The 24,418-nt window shown below is 42.2% G+C and overlaps 1 protein-coding gene across 1 annotated transcript in view; it reads left to right on the forward strand.

Annotated features, from left to right (window-relative positions):
• ASTN1 (astrotactin 1) overlaps positions 1-24,418 on the forward strand; it is a 587,016-nt gene that overhangs the window by 527,283 nt on the left and 35,315 nt on the right. The gene's annotated exons all lie outside the window — the stretch shown is intronic.

Consider the following 24,418-nt stretch of genomic DNA (forward strand, 5'->3'; position numbering starts at 1 on the left):
ATAGCTGACAATGAAAAGCCAGCTGGGTTGGAAAATACCCATGTGGTATATAAAAGTTATTTATTAAACCTTTGCTTTTTAAATATGTTCCTAGATGGCTTTTAGGAACTCCCAGTCCCTACTAGTTCCTATCAGAGTGCTGCTTAGAGAAGAGGGAGCAAACAGTTCCTGGCATGTCCTAATTCCAAAGCACAGAAAAAAATAACTTTTATTTAAAAAAGAAATATTTATACACAACCATAACACCCTATGGGGGCCAGAATTTCTTAATGGATAACTTTTAGGCCAACTGTTTTGAAATACTTCTTTAATGCATAAATAACAGTTCATCTAACTGTAGTCTTGCATAAATCAAACTGAACAAATATAAAAGACTTGAGTGATGAGATTGACTTGAGCAATCAAGCAAACACAAAAATCCAGTTCCTATTCTTTCTTTCCTAAATTCCATTGCAAGCTGAGCATGAATCAAGTACAGGTTCTTCTTCACCCAAGCTATAAGGCATGAACCCAAAAATATTACTTTGTACTTTTTCACACTGCCATTTAGTTTTAATCCATTAAACTGTATTTTCCAAGCTATTTTGAAATTTCATACTATTTGCTGGGTATATGTATTTGTTCCCTTCCTTTTTGGGGGTTTGTGCATGTACATTTTTTATGCACATAAAATTCAATTTTATGAACACAACTACAACTTAAGCACATAAAATTCAATTTGGCATTTATGAGCACAAGCTTCTGAAACGAAGGGAATGAATGAGCATTTCAGAACAAATATGGAACATTTTCATTTGAACCGTAAAGGAACTGAATACAAATTTCTCCATGCACATCCCTGCTATTTGCTAATCTCAGTATCATCTTTCTCCAAAGATTTATGGATATTATTCACCTTGATGTAATTTCCAGAGCTGTAGGCATGTTAATCTGCAATAGCAAAAATCACACAGAGGCTTGTGGGATCTTATAGACGAACTGATATATTGAAATAAAAACTTTTGAAGACTAGATTCCACATTGTCAGAATAACTGTAAGCTGGAACAAAGTTAATTAAACTTTTAGGCCTTGATTCACTAAGGCTTTTTTCCCCATTCTATGTTTATGTGAAAAGACTTTAATGAGAGGCTAACCAAGATTCTTTAATTAGATCGATATTTTTACTTGATGTGGACAAATAGATGGCAAATCTTATTTCATGCATTCTTTTAAAAAAGCTAGCCACTCCAATGTATTTACTTAATTTATTAAAAACAATTATATCCTACACTATCTAAAGTCCTAGGCGGCTAACAGTCACATCCATAATAAAATACATTAAACTAACAATATGGTTTAAACAAGAAAATACAATTTATTGAAGTATACACTCATAATCCACCATTTTGGTACAATCCCTATCTTTCTAACAGGCTGATATCCATAATTTTTTTTGTACATTTATAAGTATTCTGCCTTGTGGTTCCTTGGCATTCTTTTTTATATATGTACTATGTCATCACTGCTTGGAATAAAAGTCATTCACTGCTTTCTGCACGCGTTTTTGCTTACATGGTTTTTTTTTTTCAATGAAATCTTTTCCATTCCAGAAGCTGCAGACAATTAAAGCCTTGAACAAAAGATGCACAATTTCAGAATTATGCAAATAAACAGATTTGCAGGAATTTTATGCCTTTTTTTGGCTCAGGTTTTATGTGATCCCTAAATCTTGCCACCAATACATCGGTATTCTTGGCAATCCAATATCTCCATGGAGGCAGATACCGTAATAGTAAGAAAGCTATTGACAATGAAACATTCCTGTTAGCTTGCTCCTAATGCCTGAGCTAGACAAGCTGAGGGGCTGAGATGGGCCTGGGGCTGTTAGTCCTCCAGCTTAGTATCAAGAGTGAGGTCACATTCTCTATTTCTCTGGATAGCAAGATGGCCAAATGAAATAGATATAGGCCTGCACAAAGCAAAGGTAAAAGAAAAATACTCAATTGTGTTACAGTAGCATTATGGTTATAACATAAAAGATCAAGAGGGGAAAGTATAAAACCATTCTAATCCCTGTATTTTACATCAGCATAGAATGATGTGAGTGTAAATTATATGTTGTGCCATTTGTGATGGTGCTGAATTACAGTGTGGTGCCAGGGAGGCTATCACTCTGACTTCCCAAATTTTTGTTCATGTAGCTTTGAACCCCAGTGTTACTCATTTACAAAACTATGTTAGAGTAATATTTACAACATTTTAATTTACTACATTTTAATATAATGACCTATCACCCAACGAAAGTTCACAGTACAGCATGCAAGCAACACAAACTCAATCTAACAGCTGCAGATCAACTAATTACAGCTAACCTTGAAGGCCAGCAACTGTTCTAGAAGATGAAGCAAAATAAAAAGAATTAATTAAAAACTGTACAAACATTTTATTTGAAATCACAAAAGGGTTTAGTTTATTTTTGGAAAAATGTAAAACTATAGCAGCTGTTGATCTCTTGGAAAAAGAATGTCGCGTTAGTTAAGATCCTCCCAGAGCTCGACTGACAAATCCTCATCATCATCATCACAGAGGTTGTCAGGTGGTCCCCAGATCTGTAAATATTTGAGACATCATGAGACATTTGGTATAATGTCCCAATACAGATAGGGAGGACACACTGTACAGCTAGACTCCAGCACATGGCAATGCTTCCAAACTCTGTACCAGCAGCAATTTGCAACTAATACTTCAAGGGGCTGCAATTCTGGCTTGTAGCACCGGGGACTCTGTTGCTTTAAACTCTCAGATTCCATATCACATTTCCTTACATTTTGAAATAGTAATTTTGTGTCCCGTTCGAAGAGCCTCCTTAATCCCTCTTCTTTCTCTAGTCAGTGGAAAACAGCTGGTATCTATCACAATGTTATGCTACTGAAGTCAGAGTGCCTTTCCCAATGGTGTATACACAAGACATTAATTGGTTTAGAAACTGTTTTTAAATGTGTTAATAATATATATGACAACCCCTAATTTGTCAGAAAAAATTATTCCTCAGAACTGTAGGTAAGAAAGGTTAGCATGTAAATTTACAGCTTTGAAACCGCCAAAAATTATTAAGAAAAAGTAAGGCGTCCTTTGTTCTCTTTCATGGAACAGTTTGACTCCTGACTTAAGAAACACTGGCAATTTGGGGTCATTTTCTACATTAGCTTTTTGTTCCAAGTTTTCTGAATATACATTTTTTCCTAGTGTGTCCATTTTTTGATCTCTTTTGTTGCTGAGCAAGGTAGAGCATATCATGTCTGTGTTTACCGCAGATATATTGTGAAAAGGGGGCAAATGCATTACAGGCGGAGGGAAAAGACTCCAAGAAGGAGATGGTAATGATCAAGGTGGTGGGGAGGAGGAAGATGTGGTCATTACCCCCCAGTGGAGGGGCACTGATACACTTGCCATGATGACTTCCCTTGTTGGTAGAATGTTGACATTGATAGCGTTACAGCAGTCTGCGGCAAACCCATGGCTACTCATGTTGTGGACTGACAGCTCTTTATAAGATCCAGTATTATATAAGCCTGAGTGGGTGACCCCTGCTGGTTTCTGCACAGATATAATCTGTTCAGAAAAAAAACATTTTTTAGTAGAAGTCATTCAGTCTGAATGGCTTTTCTATTTTTCTGCATGGAGTATGGAAAGAATGCCTAGAAATGTGGGTGGGGTAAGCTGGAGCCCCAAAGGGACCATGAGACCCCCATCCCAGACCCCAGGGAGGCCATTATCCCTGCAGTCCTGGGCCCCGGTTTATCAGATTTGAAATGAATAGAAGACAGTAATAGAATTATGTAAGGTTTATCATTTAAATTTGCCACATTCATTGGTTATTATGTGAAACTGGTCAGAAAACTAAGGGATTTTAGTCTTATATAAGAACATAAGAACATGCCATACTGGGTCAGGCCAAGGGTCCATCAAGCCCAGCATCCTGTTTCCAACAGTGGCCAATCCAGGCCATAAGAACCTGGCAAGTACCCAAAAACTAAGTCTATTCCATGTTACCATTGCTAGTAATAGTGGTGGTTATTATCTAAGTCAACTTAATTAATAGCAGGTAATGGACTTCTCCTCCAAGAACTTATTCAATCCTTTTTTAAACACAGCTATACTAACTGCACTAACCACATCTTCTGGCAACAAATTCCAGAGTTTAATTGTGCGTTGAGTGAAAAAGAACTTTCTTCGATTAGTTTTAAATGTGCCACATGCTAACTTCATGGAGTGCCCCCTAGTCTTTCTATTATCCGAAAGAGTAAAAAACCAATTCACATCTACCCATTCTAGACCTCTCATGATTTTAAACACCTCTATCATATCCCCCCTTAGCTGTCTCTTCTCCAAGCTGAAAAGTCCTAACCTCTTTAATCTTTCCTCATAGGGGAGCTTTTCCATTCCCTTTATCATTTTGGTCACCCTTCTCTGTACCTTCTCCATCGCAATTATATCTTTTTGAGCTGCGGTGACCAGAATTGTACACAGTATTCAAGGGACGGTCTCACCATGGAGCGATACAGAGGCATTATGACATTTTCCTGTTTTATTCACCATTCCCTTTCTAATAATTCCCAACATTCTGTTTGCTTTTTTGACTGCCACAGCACACTGAACTGGCGATTTCAATGTGTTATCCACTATGACGCCTAGATCTCTTTCTTGGGTAGTAGCACCTAATATGGACCCTAACATTGTGTAACTATAGCATGGGTTATTTTTCCCTATATGCATCACCTTGCACTTTTCCACATTAAATTTATCTGACATTTAAATCAGAGAAAATGAAGTCACAAATTCATATTAAGAAAACAGAAACCTTTCTTGAGGTAGTTAATAAGTTTTATTAGCAGTATATAATGTATAATATCATACAGTAGATATAATTTGTTTTACATTTCTGGTTTTAAAGAGCAAAGCCTTGTGGTTATAAAGATTAAGCAAATATTTCTGTATTACCTCAGAGTCAACCTGTATTTCTCAAACTGCAAAACCAACTAATTATCCCAACGAAAGTTAATTAAGCCAGTTTATCTCACCCTCCACCACTGCAGTTGCTGTCTCTGAAGATTTGGGTTCTTTCTATGATGGAGGGTAGCTCACCAGCTCAACCTCCATGCAGGCAAATGACAGGTTATGCCACAGTCTCAGGGAAGGAAGACCTAGAAGGCTTACAGAACTTCTGCAATCAAAACAGGCAGAAACATGCTTAAGAACAACTAACTTTGCCAGAGCTTAGGCAGCATAAGACCAGTAGGCACTCCATAATTATGCAGGTCTGGATGAAGCTTAACCCTGTGTTCAGTGCTGATTAGTTCATGGGCATGGGATTCATGTGAAAAACAGCAAGAAAATAGAAAGTTTTCAGTCTGTGAGTAGCAGTTGTAGTCCTGAGAAAAAGGTTCCGCAGTTTGTGTAGTCCAGAGACTTTTTATTTGCCCAGGCCTTCATTGCATATTCAGATCCATATGGTCCAAACATTGATCTTGATTGGATGTTACCATCATCTATAGACATAGAATTGATGGGCTTCTGGTATGACTTCATCTTAGTCAGAATTTATATTAATTTTCTCACCATTGATAATAAGGGCATCAGCAATCATTTGCTGAACAGTACCTGCTTCATAGCTGACTTCATGGCTGGATACAAAGTTGTGTAAAAGCCATTGCTTAGTAGACCTTGTGTCTGGGGTATACTAGCTAATTGTGAGTTACAGACAGATGTCTGATAGGACAATACCAGTTTCTTCTCGTGTAGTTTCTCACAATCTTTTAAAGTGAAACTGTAGAGGCCATCACATGGTTTGAAACACCATCTTTGTGTTGCTTTAGGCTTGTACTTTGGTTCAGTCTGTGCAGAACTGCAGGCCTTGGTTCAAAGTGCATATCATTTTAGAGTGACTGGCTGTCATAATTAGTGAGGGTTGGGTGAATCCTTGGACACTGTGGCAGCTGACCACGCCCACGGCGGGCAATCCTGTGAGGGGCCACAGGTCAGGCTCAGCTTAGGACACACAAACACAGAGATTGATCTTTTATTAGACAATGTAGTGAAGCCACCAGAGGTGGCAGTAGTGAGCAGCAGATGTAGCCCAGCTGGGCTAGTATCCCTCAGGCACTGGAACAGTGACTCCTCTGGTAGCAGTGCTGTAGTGGAAAGAACTGAGAATAATGAGTACAGTGGAATATGCACAAAGCCCCAGTATGGAGAACCCCAGGATAGGGAGAGCAGGCCCTCGAGGAGTGAGTACTTGATCCCTGAGAGCTGAGAGGCTTGAAGGTAATGTACTCACACAGCGGTTCCATGTAGGAGATGGCACTAAGGCTGGAACGGAGGCAGGCCCGTGAGGAGCGAGTATCTGGTTCCAGGGAACAGCTCTGAGGTGAAGATGGTAGTACTCACTGGTGTTGAAGATAGCGAATCCTTCCAGGCAGAAGAGAAGGTAGGAGTAGGCAGCAAGTCAGGGAACATGGGCCCTCGAGGAGCAAGTACTGGTTTCCTGATTGCAACCTGAAAAGCAAGTGAGGCCCCCAAGGAGCGGGTACCCCATTAGCGTTAAGAGTCCAATGGAAGATTGGAGAGGCAGAGAAGCTGGGTACGAAGAGCGAATCCCATCCGTAAGATTCCCCTTGCTATCTCAAAGGCTAGCAAACATCGTAGGCTTTAAATATCTGGGCAGCGTGACGTCATCACAGGGGGATGCCCCTGAGATTCACGCCAAGTAGGAAATAAGAGTGAGGGCCACGCGGTGCACGCTCCCTAAGGTACCAGTGGTGCATGGCGGGAGACAGCGCCCAAACTGGTCTGGGGACGCCGGCGAGGACAGCAGGCAGATGCCGCGGCAGCCAGGAGTCCATCCATAGCGAGAGGAGGTGCAAAGGAAGAAAGGTAGGCAGAGTGAAGCTGTCAGGAAGGGACGGTTGCAACACTGGCTTATGCTCTATATACAGAAATATTTAACCCCATATAAGATTTATATCACCTGCAATTTAGTTGCTTCAGATGTCTTTGTCCAGTTGAAGAAATTGCTAGCAGAACATGCCTTTGTGCTGCTGGGATCCTCTTTTGTTCTTAGCACTTCCTGATCTTCAAGGTTTGAGCTTCTGTGCTGGTGATTTTATACATGGTCATTGTTGGCAGAGCTTAACTTGTCATCATCTTATGTCCATGCCTTCCAGATATGTGATTGTTCCTGACTCTAGGGGATGCCTGGCTATGTCAGAATGTATTGCCAAGCTCTCTTTGGCTCGGTTCAGTGTCAGGCCTTATTTGTTCATCCTGACCTATTCAGAAAAAAGGTCAGTGGTACTATCCATCCATGGTTAGCTGTTGAGATATTTTTCAGTAATGTACTGATCTCTGTCTGTTCTCAGGTGATTTTGTCAGCACCTTCTTCTGTTAACTCACATCCTGTTTTCTTGGGTATGACATTCTAAAAGTAACTAAACCTAGACCTATCTCTATTGCTGATGTGTACTCCCCCCATCCACTTATAGTTTATGAATATTTAATGTGCAGTGGCATAGGAAGCTTGTGGTCACATAGAAACAACATAAAGTAAAATGAGAAAAGTGTCTTTAAAGTCTATGTAAAAATCTATTCTATTTCTATGTAAAATATCTAAATGTGACCTCTTTTGACAATTTACAGTGGAAGCCTGCAAACAGAGATTTTATCCCAAAGGTTTTATAAAATCCTAGGCAGTCTACTTAGAGAAGGTATTTTTCATTATTCTAAGAGCATCCTTTTGTGACTGGATCAATGTAGGCATAGCCAGTCCTGCATTGGGCAAATAGGTCTTTCTGCATAAAGAACACTGTAATATGAGGGAGGAAGACAGTGTGTACCATAGGCAATTAATAAATTATATTCCATCATTTCAGGGCAAGTAGTATGTGGCAGAATACACAGTAAAGGAGAAAGACAAACCAAAGAAATCAATTAACTTTCAGTATACCAAGGTTAAGCTCCCTGGAATTACAGGTTATAGGAAGGAGAAGCAAGAGCATCTTTCTCATTTTGCACAAACTGTCAGAGTTATCTCTATTCCAAGGGATCTCAGCAAGGAAAACACATAAAATGATATTCCCTTATCATGCACCAGATAAATATCTATTTTCTGTTTAACAGAGAAACAGACTGTGATAGCAGATATGAAGGTTAAGGCCCATCTAATCTGTCCAATGTACCTACTGCTGCAATACCCAACTCCCCAGTTGATCTCTAGCTTAACCTTCACTTCCTTTTCTTTTCTTTTTCAGTTCCATTGTTTTATATCCCACTCATCTCCAATAGACCTAGAGTAGCTTATATCAAGGAAAAATACAATGCAATAAAATAACAATACAAATGGGTTTTTTTCTCTTGCATTTGTATATTGCTATGTATCAATATAACAATATACAAATCTCCCTCTCCTACTAATAATTCACTAAATAACTCTCTGCCCCACCACCACCACATAGGGGATTTGGTCAAAACCCTAAAACATCTTTCCCATCACTGATGAAATGGACTCTGTCCACGAAGTCTCATGCCTCAATAAATTGATTAGTCTATAAGGTGCCGCCAAACTCCCGTCATTTTTGCTACACCAGACTAACATGGCTATCCCTCTGGAGATTTTCCCCTCACTTAGGAATCCCCTTGCTTTATCATAATCTTCCATGAATTTGGTTACTGATTTTACCTCCAACATTTCCATCGGGAGGCTGCTCCATGCTTCCATCACCCCTTCAGAGAAGAAACATTTTCTAATGTTGATTCAGAGTCTACTCCCAAGGAGCCTAATATTTTGACTCTCTTTGTTCTAGAACTTCCTTTCCACTGAAAAATGCTTGCAACTTGTGCAGTAGGAGGACAGTTTTCAAAGGGATTTAGCCATGTAGCTAAGCAAGTAGTTAAACAGTAACTTAATATAGGATGGCAGAAAAAGACCAGCTGGTTCATACAGTTACTCCTCTCCACACTACCAAAGATATATCACAGCCACAGAGCATAGAATCCACAGTAAAAATAGAAAGACAAACCAAAGAAGTCAATTAACATTCAGCGAGCCAAGGTATAATTAGCTTCCTGGAGTTACAGGTTTTAGGAAGGAGAAGCAAGAGTGTCTTTCTCATTGTACAGAAATTGTCAAAGCCATCTCTATTCCAAAAGATCTCTGCAAGAAATCTCAATAAGGAAAACACATAGAATGTTATTCCTTTATGCTCCAGATATAGTAAGTATCTATTTCCTGTGTAAAATAGAAACATTGACTGTGATAGCAGATATGAAGGTTAAGAACCATCTAGTCTTCTCAATGTACCCCCTGCTGCAATACCATAAAAAGATCAGCCAGTTATTCCTGACCACATTGCCATATATATAGCCCAGCCCTAGAGCATAGAATCCACAGTAAAAGTAGAAAGACAAACCAAAGAAGTCCACCATAGAGCATGACCAATTATAAGATCTCTCTCCTTAACCACCAGGATAGGATTGATTTTTATCATCTTCCTCATTTGTACTCCCCAATCTTAGGCAAATGAGCATACAAGATCTACCACTAAGTTCATACCTGGCACCACTCCCTTCCCATTCCTATCTACAAAACTTTGCAATAATTTAAACAGTTACCCATTCCAGTATGACATTGCCTAAGCAATTGGCTTCCTAGTCCCTAGTGTAGCTTGCCAGACAGTCCTGACTTTGAAAATGCTGCTTAACCTAGGCGGCTAACTCTGGTCAGGCCATACGGCTGTCCCAAAGTTAGCCGATTAGACATTACCAGCTAACTTTAAAATACCCTAACTAGACGAGCCGCAGAGCAGCTGAAAATGGACCCCGCAATGTTTTGCCCCTTTTCTGTGAATTGTGGATAAAGCAATTGCAAAATATGTGGACAGTGTTGTTTCCTTTTTGGAAACTGGTTATAATGTTCATGGCTTCAAAAGTACCTGCTTACTTTGCAGCAACATGGGTTACTGATTAATTGCCCCCCTATATCTATCTTTGATGTATATGAATATCTGTCACTTTCTATTTTTCTCTCCATTCTTCTGTGCTCCTTATATTTACATTTTGAAGTTCCACTTCCTATGGCTTTTGGTATATTTTGGTAGCCCATTTCTGGATCTCCTTTATTCTGTCTATATCATTTTTTTTATGTATAATATTCCAGAATTGGACATAATTCTCCAGTTGAGGTCTCACCAATGATTTGTTCAGTGGCTCTATCATCTTGGGCTGAGGTGGGGTTGACTTAACCCATGGCAAGGGCCCACGGGTCCCCACCATTAGCAGGTGGAGTGAGCTGAAGTTAGAGGCCACTGGAGCTTCACCTATACCAGCCCAAGTTCCCCTCGGGTTGAGCCTTTGGGTGCCGGGGCCGGCATGACTTAGGTGGGCCTCGAGATAAAGTAATGGAGATAGCTGATTCAGCCCAGAGACAGCAGCCAGCAGGTGGTGTAATTCTATCCAAGATGGATTGCGGAACTGAAACCCAAGCACCAAGGAACAGGGAGCAACTGAAGGTGCTTGAGCAAAGAAAGGCAGAAGCCTTAAAAGTCCACATCCAGTGGATAGAGGCAGAGGCACTCTGTCAAACTCAGATGGAGATTGGCGGTCAATGGAAAATGTGGTGAGCAACATAGAACTCTGGACAAGAAAGAGTCTTTAGCAAGGTTATCCATAGCAATGATCAGGGTGCGGAGAAGGCAGGCGTAGTCAGACGTAGCAGTGGTCAAGGCACAAAGAAGGCAGGCATGGTCAAGCATAGCAGTGGTCAGGACATGGAGAAGGCAGGTGAGGTCGGACATAGGAGAGGTCAGGCTTGGAAAAAGCAGGCGTGGTCGGACGTAGCAGAGGTCAGGCTTGGAGAAAGTCACCAGGCAGAGTCAGGCAAAGCAGGGTAAAAGTCTGTGAAGTCAATCCGAAGCAAGGAACAGAGCAGGAACGATGAGACAGGAATCGGGAGCAACGAGGAAACAGGAACACAAGGCAGAGATGAATCTCTAGTAGCAACGAGCACTTGATCAACAGGGAACCGAGGAGACCTGTTGCAAAGGCAACACTTTGGAGTGCTGCTCAAGCTTAAGTACGATGAGGGTGGTGACGTCAGCATCCGGGTGTGCGGCCAGGTTCCTGCCTCGAGTCCTTTAAAAGGATTAAAGTTGTGGGTGCGCGTGCCTAGGAGGGGGCGCAGCGCTGTTGGTGGCTTCTCTTCGTGGGGCAAGCGGAGATGTCTGCTTGGAGGAGGAATCCTGGCTGGAGGTCCTGGGCACATGGCAGGACCAGGGACACTGGAAGGGGCCCGAGGTCGGAGCCAACAGCCGACTGCCACCAACGATGGAGAACTGAGCACTGAGGTCCATCTGGGAAGGTGAGAGGGCCGCCCCGCGAGCCTCCCGTGGGCGGCAATCGTAACACATGATGCATCCAAGCATTCCTCTGGCTCTCGCCACTACCTTGTCACACCATTTTTCAACTTTCAGGTTATCAGGTATTTCTTGTTTGGTGCATAACCCCTCCCCCCCCCCCAAAAAAAAAAAGTGTGTACTGTTAAGTGTTCACTTACATTTTTGCATTCTCAATGCATGGTTCTGCACTTGTTTGCATTGAATCTTAGCTGCCAAACATTTGACAATTTCTCATTCTATATTTGACGTTATCTCCATTCACCACTACCTTCTGTCTTTCCCCCAGTCAGGTTCTAATCTAGGATCCATGCTAAGATTGCTCAGTTTATTTATGAACTATCTGTGTGAGTATGAAAAGCTTTAGCAAAATCCAAGAATTCTGCATCCATTGCTCACCCCTAAATGTTTAGTCACCCAATCAAAGAAATTGATCAAATGTTGTCGTGATCTTTCCCTATATTTTTCTTTAGATGTGATTCCATCTGTAAATAATCTATTTTCTATGGAAGTGATTAGTATTTCTTATCCATGGATATCTGAAATGTAGAACATGTTGCTGAATTCATTGTACTAAAGATTCCGTAGCCAACTCCTTCTAGCCCTTTCTCCCTCTACTGGCACATTTCAAGTGCACACCCACTCCAAGTGCACTTACCATTTGTTAAGGAAGGGCCAAAAGTAACTATTAATCTAATAAGTCTATGGACCCACTGACTCAAAAAATATGACAGAAGTTGTCAGCAGATTGATCACAGTACTACAGGAGGGGTTGTCTCCAGGATGCATTTGTGGGGGTTTGTGAGAGGTTTGTAGAGATAGGCAGGAGAGAGAGAAAGGGAGAGAGACAGACAGAAGGAAAAAAAAAAGAGAATGAGTGAGGGATTTTGTTTTTTGTTTCATTTTCCATTTTTTTTTTTAGTGTGGGATGATTGTTCTGTGTGGTTTTTTTTTGTGTTTTATGGTTTGTTTTTTTTAAACAGAATAATAAGGTGGGTTAGGGTAGAGAGTAATGTTGACAATGATTGCGAAACAGGAGGGTTGGTTTTGATTTTCCATGAGGTACTGTGATTTTTACACTGCCAGGTAAGTATTACCAACAGGGCCTGTGTGCACGACTGCTGATGTTGAGGATGAGGAAGTGGCTCCTGGGTCAAGTGGGCAGCCCCAGCTAGTAGCACTGGTGAAGAGAGTGGAGGAGATCAAGAAAAAGTAGGAAACAGAAGAGAGTGTGAAGGAGATGGAGGCAAAGGGAAGAGAGCTAATAGTTCCATACCTACCAATACTGCATGCTGGTAGAAGATCCTGAGTGTGAGACTATTTTGGGTCATTACTGAATAGCAGCATGCAACCTCTATGAGTGTGACATAGTGATGTAATAAAATAATTTAGCAAGGTGATGGCAGAAAGACTAATTGGCCCATCCAGTCTACTTAATTATTCTTGTCTATATTGCTAAGGATGTTTTCAAGCTGCCAGTCATAGACACTTGAGCGTTTGTAGAAATTGCATGTTATCTAAGTTAGTTTTTGTTGTACTTCTCTTTGGTTCTCTATTATCCTGGGATGTTGGTATCCATTGCAGAAGGATGGCATGAATTATAGACGTTGACTTTCATTGCCCACCTTAGTCAGCATCATTCTACCCAGGTGTACCAGGGACAGGTATGAGCTCTATGGTGTGAACCCTTGGAGGCAGACAAGCCTGGATTTACCAATAGGCATACTAGGCCTGTGCCAAAGGCAGCCAAATTGCTGTCTTCCAGCTATGCTGAATCTCACTCAGCAGGAACAACCCTCTGCATCCTATTATACCCCTCCCTTCCCAGGCAGTGTAAAGGGAACAGGAAGGGAGGAGGAAGGCTAGAGGGGACGGGGACAGATCGGAGTAAAGAAAAGCTGCTCTTCTGCTTAATCCAGTCACTGTCCTCTCAGACAGCATGCAGAGAAGAGGAGGGGACAGTTGAGACCTGAGAAGATAATGCAGAGCATACTGCCATTGCTCTCCTTTACCTGGATAACTTTCCCGCTCACTGGCATACTCAATATGGACCTTTTTATTGTATAAGTATACAAAAAATGGAAATGATTGTTAATGTACCTCAGAATTTTCTAATTCCTGAAGTAGAATCTACCACTGTGGGAAATTGTGGGGCTATGCCTTAGATCTTCTGTGCCATGTTGTCTGACCTCCGAGGGGAGGGGGAGGAGAGAAGGGGATGAGAGCTCCATGTCACGGTTGTGAGCCCTTGTGCTGTGGCATGGTTGACGCAGCCTAGTAGGCGAACCTATCAAATTCACGCCAACAGCTGGCAGAAACGCTCCTGGCTGGGACTGAGCTGGACCTTCACCTATACCGGCACTGTTCCCCGCAGGTTGAGCCCTTGGGTTCCAGGGGCCAGCAGGACTTAGGCGAGTGACTCTGGGGGTGGTCAAAAAGAGAGAGTCCAGAGCTGGGTTGAGGTCAAGGTAGGCAGCAATCAGACAGTTACCAGGTTCAGGCCAAAGATCAGGGCAGGCAGTGATCAAAGAGAAGTCGGGGTCTATAGCAGAGGTCAGTACCAGGGGATTAGGCAGGCGGAGGACAGGAATGAGGCAAGACAGGAAGCACGGACGAGGCAAGGCTGGGACCGGAGCAAGGGAAGGCAGGGTCCTAGTTGGGCAGAAAAAAACCTCCCTTCCAAAAATACTGATGGACAAAATTACATGATCTCAGTCTTTGCACAAACTCTTCAGGGTGGATGGGGGCTTCCAAGTGTAATAATAGCCTTTGATTAAAGAGTAGCTTAAGTTGTCTTAAGTCACTATTTTATTATGAGTGGTATTAAGTGATTTTTTTTTCCTTTACTGTATGTTGTCTTTCACTATATGTTGTCTTGATTATTTGTTTTAGAATTGCGCCACATTTTACTACTATGATTTAATAATCATTAAAGTTTTGTTATTATCAACTATGTATGTAAATTGTAACCCGCTTAGATGTAGATAAGCAGGCTATACATTTTATAAATAAATAAAAGATCCTACTCACAGTTTTCTTCTTAAGATGACAAACAGAGTACTACTTGTGAAGGATCCAGGCAGCAGGGAACAAAACAGCTCTCTTCATGGTGTCCACTTCAGGGCAGGAAGGGTAGCAGCATTACACACAACAAAATATTCACCTGCTGATCCATCCACTCTGTGTAAGATGGAGGGGAGAGGAACCTTTCCTAACTCCTAATCTATCCTAGCCAAGGTCTCCCTGAAAATCCTCTGAGCCAGGAGTATCAGAGCTCTCACAGGAAAAATTCTCAAAAAATAAGCAGTCCCTGGGACTAGTACCAGGAAGGTACCTGCCCCCTTCCTATTCAGTGTAAGATTTCAAACCCGAAGATCTAGTATACAGAAGGGGAGAACAAATACAACTCAGGAAAAATAGCTCCTTCACCTCCAATCAAAAAAATGCCACATCTAGCTATTATTCAAGCTGCTTTTATACTAGCAGGGGGCTAGCTGTTCCAGCAACCTCCATGGAGATGCTGTTCCCAGAATGGTGCACCCTCCCTCTACTACCTATCTCCTTATCCTAGCTCAAAAAGAGATTTAAGATCTAGGGATATATATATATAGTGGTGATTCCCAAAGGATTGCCACACATATCTATCCCCTTATTACACTATTATGTCACAATAACAATAAAGTGACTGTGAGTGAGTGAGTGGAGGAGGCAGGATTCAAATCTGGTTCATAAGCCTTCATAGCTTTGCACCTTAGAAATTAGACTACAATTCCAGTTTTATACTAGATAATCAAAAAAAACATTTGAAGATAACAGGTTCTGAATGGGTTTTTTTATTGCTGAAGATGTTGAAGATCAAGGACTTGGGAAAATTATACTGAAAGCATTCCAATGACAGCGAGTACCTTTTGTTGTCAGAGTGGATGATGGCAAAGAGAGAGTGTTCCTGATACTTTGGGCAAATTAGCCTGAAGGAATGTAAATCTGTTGTAGCCCCTTCATCGTGGTCCAATGCTCTGTCTCCTGCTCTTTCAAACTTCAGTCCAGTACGCTAGGAGAAAAACAAACCATGCTTTCTGTGAAAAAGTTCAGGTGCACGCCAGTGAGTCACCAGACACTCAAAATGGGCAAGATTTACAATAAAAAATAAAATAAACTTTCAATCCCAGAGCAGACAGCTTGGAAACTCCCAAGAGCATGCCCTGGATTAAGCCACTTCCTCAGAGAATTGGAAAAAAGATTAAATAGTGCAGGTACATTACCATGCAGCTAGTAACTGGAAATTATTGACATTCAAGTTAATCCATTGCAGTGCGCACATGCTGAGATCATTCTCACAATTAGCAACAACATTCGGTCTGATTTAGTCATTGAATTGACAGTGTGCACCTGTGTCCGTGTATTAATATATGTTCAAGAAATTCCTTTTGAAACTATAAGACACAATTATTAGTTGATTGCAGTACAAGTAAATCTATTGCTACTTTATGTTAATGTACCCCTGAATGGGATAAAGCCCAGATAGTGGACCCAAATGCTTACAATCAAGGATTAGACATTTGCAACTGTCCTCCAGCTTAGCTTAAACTTGCAAGAGGTCCAGGGCTCCCTGTGTGTGTGTGTGTGTGTGTGTGGGGGGGGGGGGGGGGGATTATTAGCTTCAAGGTCCTTTTACATGAAGCACGAATACACAGCCCTCTCTCAAGTCTATAACAGCAATAAACATAATGGAAGCTGAGCAGTTTCCAACTTCTTTTAATGATAGTTGTTCAAATAGATGAAAATGTTGTTTCAGCTCTTTGAGGTCAATGTAATTTGATGAACATTAGAAAATAAAGGTAATATATTTATGATCTTAATCTTCCAACAAAAGTCTTAATTTGATCAATCCAATTCCTTAATAATTCAGCTCCCTCACCTTTTCCATTAAACAAACTGAAGAATGTGTAAGCCTTCTCTCAATTTCTCAGATTTATATCAGAGTCTTCCCATTGTGAAATGGTCAGATTAGTAATCCCAATTACTGAACTGAATGAAAAGGCCCATTTATCTCATAACTCTCCAGTAGTCTTCAATATTCTCTTTCCCTCCAATCAATTCCAAGTATGGTACCGATCTTGCTCCCGACTTTCGTAAGATGTTTCACCTGGAACCATATTAGAAAAAAAAAAAAACGATTTTAACTCCTCCTCACTAGCAATGGATGGGAATCCATTCCAGGTTCTTTTTGGATGAAAATCTCCACTTCCAAAGGCCTACAATAGTACTGAGACTCTGGGCTCTTGGGTTCTCAGATAACAAAAACAGAGACAAAAATATTACTAAAAAGTGGACACTTAATAAGAGACAGGAAGGGAGGAAACGCTTCCTTCTCACAACTAAAATCTCCAAAAAATGTGGACCAAAACATGAGGGCAAGGCACTGTGCTCCAAGTGAAGAAAACTCTTCAGTCCCTATGCCCTGAAAAATAATCAAAAGTTGGGTCTATACGAGCAGGATAGCTCCAGAGCTAACTCAAGGAGCACACCCAAAATCCAACACAATAGCCACACCCTAAATTTGTGGCAGGGGTTTTTATACTGCTAGAGCCCACCACTGCTGATCCCAAAGGGGGAGTCAGAACCCAAGACTTCTTCTCACTAATCTTTCTGAACCTGCCATGCAAGTTAGTGCACTCTTTTGCTGAGGAAAACCAGAGGTTCTATACATTAAGGTCAGACCATTTAATAGGTTTACTGCTTGCCAGTATGCAAGTTAGATCGCACCATAAGATTCTGCCACGTTACATGAAAATAAATAATTCCTTCACTTGTCCTTCATCTTCCTTTTCTTCGTATAAAATACTTAATCAGAAATGATTGATATGCTGTTTCCTGTATGTTAATGCCCTAGCGGGATACAGAACATGGTCCGTTAGAAGGCCAGTATTGCTAAGATATAATAGCAAGTCGAAAAGGGTGATTACCATCTCTGGTTCTGTCATTACCCAGCCAATCACCATAAAGGATTCTTGCTCTGGCCTATACACCATATTGGAGATGCAAATATGAATTTATTTAAAATAGTTTTAGAGCTAATCGTTATTAGCCACCTCGTGGCTGTTGACCCCTCCCCCAGCTGGAAGACTGCCCTGCTTCTAACGAATGTGCTTTTAAATCTCCGTACAGGTACTTGCCTTTCTTTTCTCTGCTCTGCAAGCCAGGATCCAGGGCTTGGATTGAGCTGTTTCCTGCACCCAGCCCTCCATTGGACCCCCTCCTCCTCCTCCACCTCGTGGCTGTTGACCCCTCCCCCAGCTGGAAGACTGCCCTGCTTCTAACGACTCCGCTTTTAAATCTCTGTGCTGGATGCCAAGACCCATATTGATGACATCACTTTTGAGCGACACAGAAAAGAGTCATCTATAAAAATCTAACCTGGTCAAGCGTCACGCGCCTTGCGTCACGCGCCGAAGGAGCGCGACAAAGGGGCCTGCCCCTTTGAGCGCCCCTTCGGGCAGCCCCTTCGGACCGCCCTGAAGGACCCTGGAAGACCCTAAAGTACTACACGGACCTCCTTCTCACCCAGCAGTCCCTTTTGACCCTGAGGTATCGCTGCTCACTTGCCAGCCTCTCAGCCAAGACCCATCCAACTCCAGGACCTCCGAGTGAGTGGGCACCTCCTCAAAGTGCCTATCTCACCTCTCACAGGTGCTCATGAGCCTGCCTCCCAGCCACTGGACTACTCCCCCTAACACCTTAAATTGCTCTATTCTGTTATTTGTGCATGTTATCTAAGCTGTATAACCTGCATTGTATAACCTGCATGGTACACTATTTACACCTCTTACCCTACCTAATCAGCTTTGTGCCCTTCCCTCAGTGCCCTTCTCTCAGTTTAACTCCTTGATACCTTAATCCCCGCCTTGTACTACCCTATATCCTCTCAGTTTCCTTTTTACCTACCCCCTCTCCCTCCCTCCTCCTTTGCCTACTCACCCACTATGACCACACAACACATCAACCGCATCCACCTCCCCCACAACAGACTCCCCCATTCCCATCCCCCCCCGTCCCACCCCCCCCCTACAAATCCCTCCTCCCTATCCTCACTACCCCCCTCAACCAATTCCTTGGACTCACTACCCTCTCCATCATTCTATTCAACGCCCAATCACTCTCCAAAAAACCCCCCATCCTAAATGACCTCCTCACTGACACCAAGCCAGACATCTGTGCCATCACGGAAACCTGGCTCAAAGAAACAGACATTGTCCTCCTGAACCAGCTACCTACACAATCCTACGAATTCCTATCCATTCCAAGACCCAAGAAAAGAGGAGGTGGCATCCTCCTAGCCTTCAAGAAACACCTTAATCTCAAACTCTCCCACACCACATCACCCTCCAAGCTAGAAATTGGCCTCTTCAAAGCCCCCTCACTGCAAATCTGTCTCATTTATGCCCCTCCTGGATCCATCGAACGGGACCCCTCCCCCTTAATTGAATTCTTATCTGCCAACATAAACATTGAAATCCCTTCCATCATACTAGGAGACTTCAACCTCCATGTCGATGCCACCCCCCTTACCCCTTCTTGTGAGGCATTCCTTACTGCACTCCAAGCTCTAGGCCTTAGACAAATTGTTGCCTCCCCCACGCACCAAGCTGGTCACTCCCTTGACCTTATATTCATCAACCACTGCTTCCTACCATCCCACCCCCCCACCTGCTCCCCTGTACCTTGGTCCGACCACTTCCTCATAAAAGCCCTCCTCCCCCTTAACTTCCCTACTACCCCCACTCCCTCAAACAACACCACCTTCACCTTCAGGAAACCCTGCTCTGGAGATGAACTGGCTCTTGCCATTTCCAACACATCCACTAGCCTTGACTGCTCCAGTCCAGAGACTGCCATCAAATCCTGGCTCAGCATGACTCTTGAAATTGCTGACAAACTATGCCCCATCTCCAGACGTAACATTACCCAACCCACAAAAAATCATCAACCCTGGTACACGACTGAACTAAGATCCCTAAAGAATACCCTCAGGCAGCGTGAGAGAAACTGGCGTAAAGCCCCCTCACCCCAACTCGCCTCAAGTTTCAAAACTACCCTTCACCAATATAGAATAACCACCCTCAAAACAAAAAGAGACTACTTTTCAGCTAAGATCCACCAATACATGTACAACCCGAAAGCCCTTTTCAATTATGTTGCCAACCTCACCAAATCCTCTCAGCCCACTATCCCTGAGAATGATGCCTCCACTAAGAGCGAAGAAATCGCCCAGTATTTCCTCACAAAAATCACCAACATCCTCCGCAGATTTCAACACCCTTCTCCATCCACCTCCCCTTCCCCCTCCCTCCAACCTTCCCCCACTTCACCCACCCTCCAAACCCTTGACCTGACTTCCGCTAAAGAAGTGGAATCTATTCTCAGAAAACTCAAACCAGCTTCCCACCCTTCAGACACCATTCCCACAAAATCCCTCCTCTCCATCCCGAACACTATATCCAAACCCATCGCAGACATCATAAACTCCTCCCTCTCTTCAGGCTCTGTCCCAGATGCTCTTAAACAAGCTATTGTCAAGCCCCTCCTAAAAAAACCAACACTAGACCCTAAAGACCCCGCTAACTTCCGCCCTATCTCTAACCTGCCCTTCCTATCCAAAATTATGGAAAAGATTGTAAACATCCAACTTACAGAATATTTAGAAAGCAACAACATTCTGCATCCAGCCCAATACGGCTTCCGTAAATACCTCAATACAGAAACCCTCCTGCTCTCCCTCACGGACCACTTACTCATAGGTATGGACCGAGGCAACTGTTACCTCCTCGCCCTACTCGACATCTCAGCTGCCTTTGATACCATCAACCATAACCTCCTCATCAACCGGCTATCCGAAATAGGCATCTCAGGCCTAGCCCTACTATGGTTTAAATCCTACTTATCTAACAGAAAGTTCTCCGTCAAGATAGGAAACGCCAACTCCACACTCTATCCCTTGTCTCAAGGTGTCCCACAAGGCTCCTCCCTCTCCTCCACCCTTTTCAACATTTATCTCACACCTCTATGTCAGCTCCTCACAGACCTCGGCCTCAAATTCTACCTCTATGCAGATGACGTTCAAATCGTCATTCCCATTCACAACTCTCTCTCAGATGCCCTTGCCTTCTGGAACACATGTCTTGCCAACATCAATGACTTCCTCACCAACATCCACCTCGCTCTAAACTCCTCCAAAACAGAGCTGCTCCTTATCTCTCCTCACCTCCCTCCCAAACCACCGATCTCCAACGATCCAGCTTTCAACGTCATAACACCCCAACCCACAGTAAGAGACCTTGGGGTTATCATAGATCAACAACTCAATCTCAAAAAACAGATCAACTCCATCCTCAAAGAAGGTTTCTTCAAGCTTCACATCCTGAAGAAACTCAGACCCCTCCTCCACTATCATGACTTCCGCACCGTCATCCAAACCACCCTTTCCTCAAAGCTGGACTACTGTAATGCCCTCTTCCTTGGCCTACCCTCCTCCACCACCAAGCCCTTACAAATGCTCCAGAATGCCATCGCCAGGGTCATCACCAACTCAAGGAAAGCTGATCACATTACCCCAATACTCAAAGAACTCCACTGGCTCCCCATCGCATCCCGAATTCTCTTCAAAATTCTAACCATAGTGCACAAGTCCATCCACTCGCACAATTCCAATTGGTTGGATGAACCCTTTCGTCCTATACGCACTGAACGACCCACTCGCACTGTCAACAAAGGCACCCTCTCCATTCCCCCTTTGAAAAAAGCCCACCTCTCCTCTACTAGGGACCGTGCACTATCCATTGCAGGCCCTAAACAATGGAACGCCCTCCCTACCACTCTCAGGCTAGAGCCATGTTACGCCAAGTTCAGAAAAAAACTTAAAACATGGCTCTTCCGACAAGCCTACCCTGATTAAGTACACCGACTTCTGCAAGTATCTTGCCTACGCCTTGTATATTCCTGTAAATAGTCCGTTGCAGTTTTTATTTATTGCTTTAATTCCTCCACCTCCTGCTCTTTGTATACTCCTCCTTGTTCGCCCTCCCTGTTCATTGTAATTTCTACCTTTAAAGTTACATTGTAAACCGGTATGATGTATGCATACTAATACCGGTATATAAAAGTTTTTAAATAAATAAATAAATAAATAAATAAATAAATAAATAAATAAATATGGCTACAATACCCAAGACCCAGGTAATTTACAGTCTGTGCTTTAACATGGGGAGGGTTAGTTACATATTCAAGGTTACAGCTTCACTAACAGATTAGAGTCTTCAGGTGTGTAGTTCAGTATTCTAACCAGAATGCAAATTCTAGAGACAGGTGTCATTAACAAACAACAAACAAACCTGAATCCCTTTTGATGTGCAGCTTTTAGAGGATCATGATCTAAAAATTATCCGGGACAGATAGATTACCAGAAATTCCATCTATGACTCTTCATGAGTGTGAATCAGATCATTTCTGGTTCAAACTGAAATACAATGGAGATGATCTCTTCTGGATATTCTCTTGGTATGTCAGGCTTTCATCCTGTCATGGAATGGCAGGGAGACAGATAAAGCTAGAAAAATAGGAAAGTGAGACAAGGTCAAAAACTGACAGTGAGAAAAGGAATGAAGTATTTTAAGAGGAACTCATATTCTTTACAAGGTTTGATACCTTTTAGAGGCCTACATAAAATATCTAAACATGTTGGGGGCATTTTAAAAAATCATAAAAATAGCTGTCTTATTCAGCTAAAGTTAGCCGAATAAGTTATCCCAGATTTCAGCAGGATAAATGTCCTGCTGAATATCCATAAATAAAGTTGTCCGGCTACCTTCAGTTGGAAAATTTTAAATGTACCTGGCTATAGTTTGAATGTAACTGGTTAGATTTAAGGTTATCCAGGTAAAGATAGCTGGATAAGACTTAACCAGTTTTATTCAAAAGAATATAGCCAGTTAAGTGTAATAGTGTTATTTAAATAAATAAATAAATAAATAAATAAGTAAATAAATAAATAAATAAATAAAGCACAGTACGGGCCTATGGCCTGATTCCTACATCCCCACTCAATATTTAACAAATGGCCCTACCCAACCCCCCCCCCAAAAAAAAAAAAAAAAAAGCACATTAAAAAATGTGAAGGGAACTGCAGATCAACCCCCAACTTTCTCCTCCCTGCTTTTATGGATAATATCTTTTCCTCTCCCTCTGCCTACTCCCTATGCTATGATGCCTTTAGAAATTTGACTATTGTGCTGAGATTGCGGTGCTTTAGTGGAATCCTGCCTGCTTTCAAGATTGCTATAAAATTTACGCTTCCAGCATAGCAACATTGAAAGCAGCCGTGATCCCGGCTCAGGGGCAGAATTTCTAATAGGTGGGAGAGGGGAGGAATGAAGGGAGAATAGGGGCACTTAGGGACATTATCTGTGGAACCAGGAAGAGGGCAGGGAGTTGGGTGTTTGATCTGTGTACCCTTTGCATTATTTTATGTTAATTTGGAGGGCTTTGGTGACATAAGGAGTGCTTGGCCCAGCAGAGTGGTTTGTTAAATATTGGGTGGGAGAGTGGAAATTGGGCCTCAGATCACACTGCACTTTTTCTTTTTTTAAGAACACTCTACCACTTAATTGGCTATATTCTTTTGAGTACAGCCAGTTAAGTCTTAAAGTATCTGGCCACACACATCCAATAACTTTAGGGTGCTCTGAAACCGATCTAGTTATCCGGCTAACTTAGCTGGATGTAACTGAAAATTGGATAACATAGCTCTGGCCCTGGAATGCCCCTACATTATCTGGCTAAAATTTAGCTGGATAAGTGCCGAAAATATTCAAAAGTTGGCATTTAGCTGGATAGCTCACCAGTTATTTGGCTAAATGCCTTTGAATATGGCCTGCATTATACATGAGATCACACAGATGTGGCATGTTTCAAGGAAGGAATCAAATGTCTGGCATCTGTTTTTCTTTCTCATCTGCTGTGGGTGAAAAAGGGAACCAGACAGAGTACCAGCAGAAGCAGAGTAGTTCTTGGCCAGTATGTTGTCATCTGCAAGGGGACACCCTATTTAAATGAGATGCATAGCAGCTCCTACTATCAAATCTCTCCCTAGGGAAAATGATCAAATATATACATATGTAGGGAAATATTCCACTGTACAAGGGCTACTAGTCATCTTCTGTATCCACTACATGTACCAGCACTACAGAGCCAGGCCCTTAATGCAATTTTGCCATTATATTATTCATGTGTAATAAGATGGATGGGTATTATTGCTTCTTGCAGGATGTTACTATTTGTTTTGCATGGTTAAATAAGGACCATGGCCATAAGTAAATGTTCAAAAGCTTAGTCAGGATCGATGTGTCTTACATAAGATCTTGAGTGGGTAGATCAGCCAAAACCTGCAGAAGTGGATTTTCAGTTTCCTAAAAGTATACAAATACTTTCATAACCTGCCCAGTTTTAACCACATAGAAAAGAGGTATTCTGGGGTGACGAGGGAAGGAGGCATTTTGGAGCATGGTTGGAAACCATGCACGTACATTTTATTTTCAAACATGGATGTGTGAATTAGGCATTGCCACCAACATGTGCAGTGCACTCCATTGCTCTACTCCATGTGTGTATACCTGTGCGCTTTTGACCATATATCGTCCATCCTCACACAATGCGCATGGGTGGATTGGTGTTTGAAAATGGACTAGGTTTGGGTGGGCTATGAAGTGCATGCATGCTCTTCAAGGTAGGTGCCCTGTTGAAAATGTACCTTGAGTTAAAATTCAGTTTGATAGCACCAGCAGCATTCACTATTGAAGTGTAAATTCAAATATTTACTAAAATCCTTTTAGCAATAAAATCAAGTTGATCAGAAGAGGAAAGAACCTCTAACCTGTTAAGGTCTGGGAGATGAAGAAACTGAGCTTAGCTTCTCTAACCATTTGGAGAAGACTTTGACTGT

The sequence above is a fragment of the Rhinatrema bivittatum genome, chromosome 10 (genome assembly GCF_901001135.1).
Source record: "Rhinatrema bivittatum chromosome 10, aRhiBiv1.1, whole genome shotgun sequence".
Taxonomy (NCBI): domain Eukaryota; kingdom Metazoa; phylum Chordata; class Amphibia; order Gymnophiona; family Rhinatrematidae; genus Rhinatrema; species Rhinatrema bivittatum.